General features: G+C 44.1%; 1 long non-coding RNA gene across 1 annotated transcript; it reads left to right on the top strand.

The window, feature by feature from the left end:
• The first annotated feature begins 8,366 nt into the window (after positions 1–8,366).
• On the top strand, positions 8,367–13,461 carry LOC124045545. Its single transcript, XR_006840866.1, has 4 exons — positions 8,367–8,466; positions 11,470–11,588; positions 11,935–12,469; positions 12,596–13,461. It is a non-coding gene; the product is annotated as an uncharacterized LOC124045545 (long non-coding RNA).
• Positions 13,462–14,458: the final 997 nt, after the last annotated feature.

Genomic DNA, 14,458 nt, shown 5'->3' with positions numbered 1-14,458 from the left:
TAGCAGTTCCACTAGTAATATGACAGAGGGCAGTAAGGGTCAGACGAGGAGTGGGTTGTCTAGCAGTTCCACTAGTAATATGACAGAGGGTAGTGGGTTGTCTAGGGTAGGGTCAGACGAGGAGTGGGTTGTCTAGCAGTTCCACTAGTAATATGACAGAGGGAAGTATAGGTCAGACGAGGAGTGGGTTGTCTAGCAGTTCCACTAGTAATATGACAGAGGGCAGTAAGGGTCAGACGAGGAGTGGGTTGTCTAGCAGTTCCACTAGTAATATGACAGAGGGCAGTAAGGGTCAGACGAGGAGTGGGTTGTCTAGCAGTTCCACTAGTAATATGACAGAGGGCAGTATAGGTCAGACGAGGAGTGGGTTGTCTAGCAGTTCCACTAGTAATATGACAGAGGGCAGTAAGGGTCAGACGAGGAGTGGGTTGTCTAGCAGTTCCACTAGTAATATGACAGAGGGCAGTATAGGTCAGACGAGGAGTGGGTTGTCTAGCAGTTCCACTAGTAATATGACAGATGGCAGTAAGGGTCAGACGAGGAGTGGGTTGTCTAGCAGTTCCATTAGTAATATGACAGAGGGCAGTATAGGTCAGACGAGGAGTGGGTTGTCTAGCAGTTCCACTAGTAATATGACAGAGGGCAGTAAGGGTCAGACGAGGAGTGGGTTGTCTAGCAGTTCCACTAGTAATATGACAGAGGGCAGTAAGGGTCAGACGAGGAGTGGGTTGTCTAGCAGTTCCACTAGTAATATGACAGAGGGCAGTATAGGTCAGACAAGGAGTGGGTTGTCTAGCAGTTCCACTAGTAATATGACAGAGGGCAGTAAGGGTCAGACGAGGAGTGGGTTGTCTAGCAGTTCCACTAGTAATATGACAGAGGGCAGTAAGGGTCAGACGAGGAGTGGGTTGTCTAGCAGTTCCACTAGTAATATGACAGAGGGCAGTAAGGGTCAGACGAGGAGTGGGTTGTCTAGCAGTTCCACTAGTAATATGACAGAGGGCAGTATAGGTCAGACGAGGAGTGGGTTGTCTAGCAGTTCCACTAGTAATATGACAGAGGGCAGTAAGGGTCAGACGAGGAGTGGGTTGTCTAGCAGTGCCACTCCAGCAGCCACACCTCCATCAGTATGTTCATCACTCTTGGTCCTCAGTAGATGTTCAGCACCATGTCTTGCTCCTGCCTGTGTGGAAGCAGAAATCATAAAGTGAGGACACACAACCATCCATTCAGATTGGAGAAAAAGGCCGTCTTCATTCATCTGCATGGAGTACATTGTGATCACCACATCTTCACTTAATGGAAAAATGTATACTACAGTATACTTCATTTCAACTCAACTTATAGATACGATTTCTGTGAAGTTGTATAGTAATTTCTGTAATGTTGTCAAAAATGGAATGTTTACAGACGGGTCTGTGACTGTACATGTCGTAGACCCCAAATACACCCAGGTAGCTTAGACAGGTTCTGAGTTCAAGTGGCATCCTCGGCCTCAGGAGGTAGTTGTGTACAGGGCAGGGCTGAACCTTGTCTATCAGGATATAAGCCGTCCTCTCAGTGCTCTGCTTCACTCCCTCAAGTACCAGCTTGCCGGCAAGCAATATCCACCGTTGGAGTATGGATGAAGCCTGAGCTGGAATGTGAATTTAACTGAAGCTAGTTAGCTTTAGAAAACTCTGAGTAGATCTAGCTTGCTATGTAGTATAACCCTCTGTTTTGTTTTGGTTCTCTTACCATATCTAATGTATACAATCCAGCAAAGGTGTCCTGGGTTTGGTCCACAACATCAGGTTAACCGGGAAAGAACCTCTCCAGAACACCAGGTCAGGCCAGTTCCTGTTTTCATCAGAATATTCTTCATATCAGTAACAGATGTTGCTAAATCAAAACACTTATTTTGTGCATGCAAATAACCCAGGTAAACTTCTCCTCGCCTTCTGGATGATAACGGGGTGAACAGGCAGTGGCTCGGGTGGTTGTTGTCCTTGATGATCTTTATGGCCTTCCTGTGACATCGGGTGGTGTAGATGTCCTGGAGGGCAGGTAGTTTGCCCCCGGTGATGCGGTGTGCAGACCTTACGTGTTGGTGCTCATGGGTCCTTTAACATGTTGGTCCTCATGGGTCCTTTAACATGTTGGTCCTCATGGGTCCTTTTACATGGAAATGACCACATGCTACTAGCCTGACGAAGGTCTTCACAGAGTCATCCACAACCTGGTTTCCTGACAGTTCTGGGGTATGTTTTCTATTCATAATTCAAGTCAACTTCAAGGCTTCTCGTGATAAACACAAAATATTATCCAATAGCCTCAAAAAGTCTTCAACAAATTGTGCAAGAGAAGTCTATGCCACTCACCTCTCTCCAGACCAAACCATTTACCCTCAGGGTTGTGTGCTTAGTCCCCTCCTGTACTCCCTGTCAGGACAACAACCTCTCCCTCAATGTCAGCAAGGCAAAGGAGCTGATCGTGGACTACAGGAAATGGAGAGGTGAGCACATCCACATCCACATCGACAGGGCTGTAGTGGAGCGGGTCAAGAGCTTCAAGTTCATCTGTGCTTACATCACTAAGGAATTAACATGGTCCACACACACCCACACAGTTGTGAAGAGGGCACGGCAGCACCTCTTCCCCTTCAGGAGGCCCTCAGATCCTCAAAAAGTTATACAACTGCACCATTGAGAGCATCTTGACTGTCTGCATTACCGCTTGGTATGGCAACTGCTTGGCATCCGACCGCAGACGGTAATGCGAACAGCCCAGTACATCACTGGAGCTGAGTTCCCTGCTATCCAGGAACACTATACCAGGCGGTGTCAAAGAAAGACCCTAAAAATGGTCAGACTCTAGCCACCCAAGTCAAAGGTAGTTCTCTCTGCTACTGCACGGCAAGTAACACTGATGCACCAAGTCTGGAACCAACAGGAACCCGAACAGCTTCTAGGCCCAAGCCATGACACTGCTAAATAGGTAGTTAAATAATGAACCAAATAGCTACCCGGACAATCTGCATTTAATTTTTCTGTTGCTGTTGTTGCCACTGTTTATTATCTGTCACTTGATTCCTAGTTATATGTGCAAATCTACCTCAATGACCTGGTACCCCTGCACATCAACTCAGTACTGGTACCCCTGCACATCAACTCAGTACTGGTACCCCTGCATATCAACTCAGTACTGGTACCCCTGCATATCAACTCAGTACTGGTACCCCTGCATATCAACTCAGTACTGGTACCCCTGCACATCAACTCAGTACTGGTACCCCTGCATATCAACTCAGTACTGGTACCCCTGCATATCAACTCAGTACTGGTACCCCTACATATCAACTCAGTACTGGTACCCCTACACATCAACTCAGTACTGGTACACATCAACTCAGTACTGGTACCCCACATCAACTCATATCAACAACTCAGTACTGGTACCCCTGCATATCATCAACTCAGTACTGGTACCCCTACATATCAACTCAGTACTGGTACCCCTACACATCAACTCAGTACTGGTACCCCTGCACATCAACTCAGTACTGGTACCCCTGCATCAACTCAGTCAACAACTCAGTACTGGTACCCCTGCATATCAACTCAGTACTGGTACCCCAACTCAGTGCATATCAACTCAGTACTGGTACCCCTGCATATCAACTCAGTACTGGTACCCCTGCATATCAACTCAGTACTGGTACCCCTGCATATCAACTCAGTACTGGTACCCCGTGTATAAAGCCAAGTTATCATGACTCATTGTGTATTTATTATTACTTGTTTTACTTTTCTATTATCTCTCTATTTTCTTTCTCTCTGCATTGTTAAGAAGGGCCCTTAAGTAAGCATTTCACTGTTAGTCTACAACTATTTACAAAACATGAGACAAATACATGTTGATTTGATTTTTACCTGTGATAAAACATATATATATTTTAAATTCAGACACTTGTTTCAGCTTTCCATTTATATTGTATATGAAGCAGGGATACAAACTAATGAAATGTAACCATTGTTTTATCCATGTTTCAAGAGGTACATTTCCTTCTGTTTGTTGTAGCTGGTGTTGACCCCAGGCCTTGCCGATTGGTCCTGCCTGGACATACTGTGTGGCAGCAAAAGGATTGACTGAGGGATAGCTCTGCTAGTCTGTAGTCTGAGTGGTTTCTAAGTTTGTCATGTTTATTTGAGCGTGTCTATTGTTCTGGACTGGGCGTCGGTGGGGGGGGGGGGGGTCATGCCGCTGTCACAGCATGCTCCAAAATAGAAGGACAGCTGTGGGTGCCCATATCAGAGAGGGAAAAAGGCTGGGTTGGCGCTGCCTAATCGTAGGATAGGCTGGCCCCTGGAGCCTTGAGACTAAAGGCATTGGTATCTCTACCAGCCGAGTCGCGAAAAGACTGATTAGCTCACGTTATTGCTTCCTCTGTGGGCTGGGGATGTTGTGGGGGTAGTAGCAGCACAGTGGGAGATTAGGACCAAGAATGGAAGACGGCTTTAGCCAGAGTCTGCCCTCTCTGCATATCTGGGTCTATGCATTGCTGTAGCTGATGACTGATAGGAGTCTGTTGAGGTTGGAAGAGGCTCGCTTGCTGTAAAACATCAGCAAACAAGTCAAACTTAAACTCAGAAATTGCATCAACATCAGGGCAAAGCCAGAGGATAATAGCCAATAGGGGTTCTCTTCATAAATATTCTAATCATAAATCAAAAACAGACCAGATACACTTACTGTAGGTTGCGTTTTCATTGGCACAAGGAAACGATTCATTAGAAGTATTGGAGATGTTTCATGTTGCTGCTGTGTGAAAGTGAATGTACTAGGTCCCACCATGGCCTGTTACCTGTATCAGCACTGTAGTTAAGCAAATAGGTACAGTATATGCTGCATATTGCCAACTGTAATCTAAGAGCAGAAATACAAAATACACTTCCTGGAATTCTTGACCAGTTTAGTATTACTAGACATTCACCCTGTAGTTAAAAAATGACTGAGACAAAATAAAAGTCAAAAATTATACACAGAAACCCCCAGAAAGAATGTTGATAATGGTAGTATGTGATAGGTAACTTATTATAAAACCGTCAACATGGGAATCAAATCTTACAATTGGTGGGAACGGAGGGTTCATTTGACTTTATCATCTATTATGATGGAATAATCAATCAACATGTATTTAATGGTTGACCTCCATTTTATTTGTACAGTAGTTTTTGTTTTGACTTCACAGCAGCAGCACCCTACCACTTTAACTGCAGACTGAGCGTCTCTCCGCCCGGAATGTGGGAGATTGGGAACAGGAGTTGTATTCTGGTCTATTTGGGGAAGCTGTACTCTGGCCTGTGCACACAATGACATTTATCTCTCCTCTTTTTGTTCTCAAGGTGATGGACGGGCTTAATCCACAAAGCTGAAAATCACCCTCTGGCCTAAATAATGCAAACACAATCAAACCTGCCTTTATATGGATACAGATATGATACACAGTCGCATTACATTTGATCAGTCATGGCTGAATATTATGTTCTGTGATTAAGTCATGGTATATTTAGTAGCTAATTACTTCATTCGTAGTGGAACAGGAACAGCTCTCCTAGATATTGAAATGGATTCATTTCTGTCTGGGGGATGCCCTGTTGGCATTGTTTAAAGTGGACACGTACTGTACAAGGGTACTGCTAGTTAACCACATCCAGACCAACGGGACATACAGAAAGAATCCCTTCAAATAGTTATTGTCATTACAACATTGTGTCTCTTTGAACCCTGCTTTCACATTGGAAAAGGTTTAAAAGAGTTGATTAAAAATAAACATATTTTCTGTTTTGGGGGGCTGGTATGCACACAGAGATCGGAAGTCCACAGTTCACTTAGAATTTGATAGTGGAGTGTAAAGCAAATAACAAGTTCCTTACCATGTCCCCTACCGTCCAACATTTGAGTCATCCCCCCCTTAAATTGACATACAGCCTTGTCTTTTTTTAATGTAAGCCACGTGAATGAATGCCACTTGTAGTCCGGGCAATTACTGTAATGACTTGGTGGTAAACTGTAATATGTAACATGGAACTTGGATGGGCTGTATTGTCAGAACAGTCATCTGTTTCATAGCTTGGATGGGCTGTATTGTCAGAACAGTCATCTGTTTCATAGCTTGGATGGGCTGTATTGTCAGAACAGTCATCTGTTTCATAGCTTGGATGGGCTGTATTGTCAGAACAGTCATCTGTTTCATAGCTTGGATGGGCTGTATTGTCAGAACAGTCATCTGTTTCATAGCTTGGATGGGCTGTATTGTCAGAACAGTCATCTGTTTCATAGCTTGGACGGGCTGTATTGTCAGAACAGTCATCTGTTTCATAACTTGGACGGGCTGTATTGTCAGAACAGTCATCTGTTTCATAGCTTGGATGGGCTGTATTGTCAGAACAGTCATCTGTTTCATAGCTTGGATGGGCTGTATTGTCAGAACAGTCATCTGTTTCATAACCTGGACGGGCTGTACCCTTGTCCTCCCAAACACAACCCAAACTGCTTCTTGACACAATACCCACAGAAACAGTCATCTGTTTCATTGCCTGGTCCCAGATCTACTCCATTGTCATTGTGATCTACTCCATTGTCATTGTGATCTACTCCATTGTCATTGTGATCTACTCCATTGTTCACTTAGAATTTGATAGTGGAGTGTAAAGCAAATAACAAGTTCCTTACCATGGCCCCTACCGTCCAACATTTGAGTCATCCCCCTTAAATTGACATCCATTGTCATTGTGAAGGCAAAACATGTGTTGTTTTTTGTACCCCTTTTTCAAATGGTATCCACAGTCTTGTCCCATGTACCCTTGTCTCCCAAACACAACCCAAACTGCAACTCCCACAGAAACAGTCATCGGACTCAGGAGTCATTGGCAATTGTTTTTTTGTACCCCTTTTTCATGGTATCCACAGTCTTGTCCCATCGCTGCAACTCCCGTACGGACTCAGGAGAGGCAAAGGTCGTCCTCCCAAGACACAATACCCACAACACCAATGTGTTGGAGAAGAGTCACTAGTGCACGATGGGACAGGAACATCCTTGCCGGCCAAACCCTCCCCTAACCCAAACAACGCCGCCCAATGGGTCTCCCGGTCACAGCCGGCTGCGACCTGGACTCGAACCAGGATCTCTTGTGGCACAGCTAGCACTGCAATGCAGTGCCTTCAGACCAGGCTGGCAAAACATGTTTTTCATGACAATTCCACAAGGAAGAGAGCAGAAACAGACTGGCACCCAGACTACAGCAGTCACACTCACAGTCAACTTCTGAATATCCTACCAAATGCATTGTGCAGTGCACCATTCCCTGACCTTCTGCACCATCTGTCTGTTCCTCCATACACCATATCCTTGTGTTTCTATGGCATGGGCAGAAAAGAACACTGCTTTTCCATTTGAATTGAGTAACAACTAATGTATTTACAGTTTCATTAGGCACATCCTTTTAAATGACTATGTGCAGTTTATTAATGACAGATAAAAAAGTCAGACATTGATGTAATATTCTGTAAAACAATACTGTTTAAAAAAATATATATTTATTTGTTTGGGGAAAGAAAAATATTCAGATTGCCTTTTGTGACGCTCCATGCACAAGGTCCGAGCCAATAGGCTGTTGAGGAAGGGAACACATGGGGATGTCTGACGTAGCTCCCCTAACCCTGACCTTGAGGAGGACAATAAAAAGGACACTGTCGCACACCGGTCAAACTTTTACAGTGCGCTCAAAGGTTAGTACACCGGATGCATGCGCGTTCCATTTACTCTGCAATTGATGCGTAAATACGCCATTATAACAAATTAACGCAACACTTTACACATTGCATGCGTTGGAGTAACTTGTTGAATCAGCACACCACATGTACCATGTTTACAAATATTAGTGAGTGATTAATCATGTAAATAATCGAACATGAATTTATGACATCAGCTAACCATAATTATATAAGAATAGGCGTAGTCACATTTTACAGTTCAAATGGACCTCCGGTAGTTTTGAGCATGTCTTCAACGATGTGTTTCTGTTACTGCGCTTGTCCATTGTCGGTGCGCTGTTGCTTGTTCTTCATCCGGAGTTATCAGCATGTTCAATTTGAATTAAATTAAAGAGTTCGGGAAGCAACTTCGTTCTGTCTCACCAGCCTCACCAAGGACAATTATGCATTTGATGGCACTGTCAGATTCAAGACCAGAAATGCAACAATTGTATTTTTAAAATTCAATATATCACTTTCTATGGAGTGTATGGAAGCTGACAATGAGAATATTGACAATTTTGCAATGTTTTTTTCCACTCAGTTGTTGTCTTCTAAATGCCCATTCACTCAGGTACAATACAAGTGCTGATCCCGGGTGAGAAAGAGGCTTACATTGAGGTGAAGGTTAAACAACTGGATGGTGACAAAGCCACTGTGGAGACCAAAGATGTAAGTGTTGGTAGGCTATTCGTTGCAGTTGAATACAACATAATGATGTTCATTTCTTTATTTTTTTACTATTTTCTACATTGCAGAATAATAGTGAAGACAACACTATGAAATAACACATATGGAATCATGTAGTAACCAAAAAAAGTGTTAAACAAATCCAAATATATTTTATATTTGAGATTCCTCAAAGTAGCCACCCTTTTTCTTGATGACAGCTTTGCACACTCTTCGCATTCTCTCAACCAGCTTCAGGAGGCAGTCACCTGGAATGCATTTCAATTAACAGGTGGGCCTTGTTAAAAGTTAATTTGTGGAATGTCTTCCCTGTGTTTGAGCCAATCTGTTATGTTGTGACAAGGTAGGACCACCCCTAACTTGTCACAATACACACAATACACACAATACAGAAGATAACCCTATTTGGTAAAAGACCAAGTCCATATTATGGCAGGAACAGCTCAAATAAGCAAAGAGAAACGTCAGTCCATCATTACTTTGAGACATGAAGGTCAGTCAATCTGGAACATATCAATAATTTTTTTAGTAAAAACCATCAAGCGCTATGATGAAACTGGCTCTCATGAGGACCGCCACAGGAAAGGAAGACCCAGAGTTACCTCTGCTGCAGAGGATAGGTTCATTAGAGTTACCAGCCTCAGAAATTGCAGCCCAAATAAAAGCTTCACAGAGTTCAAGTAACAGACACATCTCAACATCAACTGTTCAGAGGAGTCAGGCCTTCATGGGCGAATTGCTGCAATAAGAAGAAGAGACTTGCTTGGGCCAAGAAACACAAGCAATGGACAATAGACTGGTGGAAATCTGGCCTTTGGTCTGATGACTCCAAATTTGAGATGTTTGGTTCCAACCGCCATGTCTTTGTGAGATGCAGAGTAGGTGAACGGATGTGTAGTTCCCACCATGAAGCATGGAGGTGGAGGTGTGATGGTGCTTTGCTGGTGACACTGTCGGTGATATATTTCGAATTCAAGGCACACTTAACCAGCATGGCTACCACAGCATGCTACAGCAATATGCCATCTCATCTGGTATGTGTTTAGTGTGATTATCATTTGTTTTTCAACAGGACAATGATCCAACACACCTCCAGGCTGTGGAGGGCTGCATCAGACGACCAGGCCTCCACAATCACCCGAACTCAACCCAATGTAGATAGTTTGGGTTGAGTTGGACCACGGAGTGAAGGAAAAGCAGCCAACAAGTGCTCAGCATATGTGGGACCTCCTTCAAGACTTTTGGAAAAAAGCATTCCAGGTGAAGCTGGTTGAGATAATGCCAAGAGTGTGCAAAGCTGCCATCAAGGCAAAAGCTGGCTGCTTTGAAGAATCTCAAATAATTAGATTTGTTTAACACTTTTTTGGTTACTACATGATTCCATATGTGTTATTTCATAGTTTTGATGTCTTTACTATTATTCTACAATGTAGAAAATAGTAAAAAATAAAGAAAAACCCTTGAATGAATGAGTAGGTAATTCAGTCCATATCTAAATCAAAACAACTTTACTTTGTTCTGAAGTGCACTGTTGTCACATTTGTGACAATATATTTTTTTAATTACAAATATTTGCAGATCTAATAGAATCTATGTGAAATATTATTAGCAAAAGTTGAAAATGCTGTGGCGCAGGAGTCCCTAGAATGAAGTGATAGATTATCCGCTAACTGTATGAATTGACTACAGATTTACCCAACTCTCCCTAACACTTTGGTTGTGAAAGAGGATGACAAACAGCAGATGAACCCTCTGAAGTATAGACATGATTTAGGACCTGGTCACACTGACCACCCCCAATGAAGCCTCTGTGCTCTTCAACCTCACCAGGCGCTACAGTATGTGGATGATCTATGTGAGTCACAGTTCTGTACATAATGCCATAGAGGAGCTCTAAGGAGGATAAACAGGTTGTTCTGAACCAGAGAGACTCTCCCTCTATGTGGGCGACATTTTATTTCACAACCAAGCTCTCTCTCTCTCTCAACAAAGGCAAGAGGCGCACAATCGTTGACAACGCCTACATTGACATGCTGTGCAGTAAATCTACAACAATGTCATGTTGGAATGATTTAATCCTCATTTATATTAAACATGTTCACAGTGCTTACACAACTTTTAAAAATATTACGTATGTAATAAGTAAGTAAATGCCTAAAAATATAAGTACATTTGTGTAACTCTGGGCCATATGTTTTCTCAATACATCATGACAATCAATCCATGCTTTTGGGTTAGAGTTTCATCTGTTCAGAGTTCTCCAAGTTTCTAAGCTTTTGACAGGGTGTCGGTCTTCTTGTTGATCTTCCATACATGTTATTGATGTCCACCAATCCCTTCGACTAACACTTTTGCTCCCAGGGTGTGACAACAGTGGAGAACGTGAATGACGAGGAGGAACTGTTGGCCACAGATGACTGCTAATGATCTTTCCTCCACTCTGTTTACTCTCCTTACTCTCCATGACCTCTGACCTCTCTCTCTCTGCCTGACCCCTCCTCCGTATGCAATGGACAGTCTGGGAGAAGTACAGTTGCTATAAAATAGTGGGGTCCATCATGCACTTTGGCAACACAAAGTTCAAGAAGGTTCGGAGAGAGGAGCAAGCAGTCAGTCAGACTTCATGTCTGATTATTCAGACTATAGTGCATCTTTTACTCTATAATGTTAACATCCTGAGTATGATTGTCAACCTGAGCTATTCTTTAAACTGGAATACCATACCGTTATGATAGTGTTTTTGTAAAACTATTTTGCAAACACAATGCCAATATGAAACTCCACCCAATCAGTGGCTGGTGGGAGGAGCTACAGGAGGACGTGGTCATTGTAATGGCTGGAATGGAATAAATGGAAAGGGGTCAAACGTGGTTTCGAAGTTGATGCATTTGATACCGTTACAATGAGCCCGTCCTCCTATATATCCGCCCACCAGCCTCCTCTGCACTCTATACATATAGTGTATGCATGTGCTTTGGTCTTCAGGTGCGGACAAGGCCTCCTACCTGATTTGGATCAATTCAGGTGCCCTCACCAAAGGTCTGCTGCACCCTCGGGTCAAAGTGTGTAACAAGTACGTCATCAAGGGCCAGACTGTTGAGCAGGTGATCTCTCTTCTTCTCTCGCTGTAGAACAACTGTAGAATAACTATAGAATCGGGGCGGCAGGTAGCCTAGTGGTTAGAGCGTTGGGCCAGTAACCAAAATGTGCTGGATCAAATCCCTGAGCTGACAAGGTAAAAATTGTTCCCGGAACAAGGCAGTTAACCCACTGTTCCCCAGTAGGCTGTCATTGTAAATAAGAATTAGTTCTTAACTGACTTTCCTAGTTAAATAAAGGTTACTTTTTTTAAATAAGTAGACATCAAGCTAATATTATCCACATTACCAATATTGTTTTCTGAGTAAAGTCAGTGATATACTGTAACAGCTATATGTTCCCTTTGTGTAGGTGAACTACTCAGTTGGAGCTCTAGCCAAATCCACCTATGCATGTTCAACTGGATGATGAGCCGGATCAACAAGAGCCTCTACATGGCCCTGCCAAGACAGCCGGATCATAAGAGCCTCTACACGGCCCTGCCAAGACAGCCGGATCAACAAGAGCCTCTACACGGCCCTGCCAAGACAGCCGGATCAACAAGAGCCTCTACACGGCCCTGCCAAAACAGCCGGATCAACAAGAGCCTCTACATGGCCCTGCCAAGACAGCCGGATCAACAAGAGCCTCTACACGGCCCTGCCAAGACAGCCGGATCAACAAGAGCCTCTACACGGCCCTGCCAAGACAGCCGGATCAACAAGAGCCTCTACACGGCCCTGCCAAAACAGCCGGATCAACAAGAGCCTCTACATGGCCCTGCCAAGACAGCCGGATCAACAAGAGCCTCTACACGGCCCTGCCAAGACAGCCGGATCAACAAGAGCCTCTACCAAGACAGTTCTTCGTCTGTCTATTGAACATTGAAGGGTTCCTGATCTTCGAGGTAGGCCTACACATGGCCTCTGACCAAATTCTGCATTTTATATGGTCTTTTTCCTGACTGTTTCAGCTCATAAACCTCTCCTTCTTTTCAACCATCTTTCTCTCTGTCTCTCCATGCTCCACTCAGGTTCAACAACTTTGAGCAGCTGTGCATCAACTCCCCCAACGAGAAACGACAACAGTATTTCAACCAGCACGTGTTCATCCTGGAGCAGGAGGAGTATAAGAGGGAGGGTATTGACCTTCATCCACTTGGATCTACAAACCTGTATCAACCTCATAGAGAAGGTATGTGTCTGTTGCTTCATCCATTTAAATAAGGGGCTAGAGCAGAGGGACCGGTACATTTAGCCTTTGAAGAGTTATTTGATTTCTGTGTCATTTACTCTCGCTTTGTTTCCTGCAGTCCATGGGCATATAGTATACTGCCTCTCGTTTGTTTCCTGCAGTCCATGGGCATACAGTATACTACCTCTCGTTTGTTTCCTGAAGTCCATGGGCATACAGTTTACTGCCTCTCGTTTATTTCCTGCAGTCCATGGGCATACAGTATACTGCCTCTCGTTTGTTTCCTGCAGTCCATGGGCATACAGTATACTGCCTCTCGTTTGTTTCCTGCAGTCCATGGGCATACAGTATACTGCCTCTCATTTGTTTCCTGCAGTCCATGGGCATACAGTATACTGCCTCTCGTTTGTTTCCTGCAGTCCATGGGCATACAGTATACTGCCTCTCGTTTGTTTCCTGCAGTCCATGGGCATACAGTATACTGCCTCTCGTTTGTTTCCTGCAGTCCATGGGCATACAGTATACTGCCTCTCGTTTGTTTCCTGCAGTCCATGGGCATACAGTATACTGCCTCTCGTTTGTTTCCTGCAGTCCATGGGCATACAGTATACTGCCTCTCGTTTGTTTCCTGCAGTCCATGGGCATACAGTATACTGCCTCTCGTTTGTTTCCTGCAGTCCATGGGCATACAGTATACTGCCTCTCGTTTGTTTCCATGGGCATACAGTATACTGCCTCTCGTTTGTTTCCTGCAGTCCATGGGCATACAGTATACTGCCTCTCGTTTGTTTCCTGCAGTCCATGGGCATACAGTATACTGCCTCTCGTTTGTTTCCTGCAGTCCATGGGCATACAGTATACTGCCTCTCGTTTGTTTCCTGCAGTCCATGGGCATACAGTATACTGCCTCTCGTTTGTTTCCTGCAGTCCATGGGCATACAGTATACTGTCCATCCTGGAGGAAGAATGCATGTTTCCAAAGGCACCTGATGTCAGCTTTAACACCAGGCTGTATGACAACCACGTGGGCAAGTCTCCCAACTTCATCAAGCCACGGCTCTAACAAGAAACGTAAATACGAGACCCACTCCGAGCTGGTGCACTACGCTGGAGTGGTTAAGTGCTCCAGTCTGTTCATTTGAAACATTTTGATCCTTTTTTAACATGTCGTCTTCATGACACACTTCATGACACTTGATATTAATCCATGTTAAAGGTATTATTTCTCACCATTGACCCATCCTCTCCCGTCACCCATCTCCAGGTCCCGTACAACATCAGAGGGTGGCCGGACAAAAACCAGAGACCCCTTAGATGAGACAATAGTCACCTGCTTACAGGGATCAGTTAATAAACGGTTAGCATGCCTTTTTAGAGAACTTTATCAGTAGCGATGCAGCTATTGACGGTGACACAACTTTACATTTTCACAAACTACACTAAATAGGGGAATGAAGTCATCGTGATCTACAGTTTGACTGTTCAGCTGCTGATTCAAAAGACAGAGGTCAAAGAGAAGAGGAAGAGAGGGGCCTCCTTCCAGACCGTGTCACAGCTTCACAAGGTGTGTAAGAGTGAGATAGAGACAGGCTGGCATTACCAGAGTGTCTCTAGGTGTCGGAGTTGTGTGGTTTCGTAGAGATCAGAAGGGGAGTATTTAGAGGTGCTCTGATGTGTTTCCTGAGTCACGATGACCTGCCTT

This window comes from Oncorhynchus gorbuscha, linkage group LG10, assembly GCF_021184085.1.
Source record: "Oncorhynchus gorbuscha isolate QuinsamMale2020 ecotype Even-year linkage group LG10, OgorEven_v1.0, whole genome shotgun sequence".
Taxonomy (NCBI): domain Eukaryota; kingdom Metazoa; phylum Chordata; class Actinopteri; order Salmoniformes; family Salmonidae; genus Oncorhynchus; species Oncorhynchus gorbuscha.
Note: the sequence above shows the minus strand (reverse complement) of the source record. Positions and strands in the feature narration are given on the sequence as shown.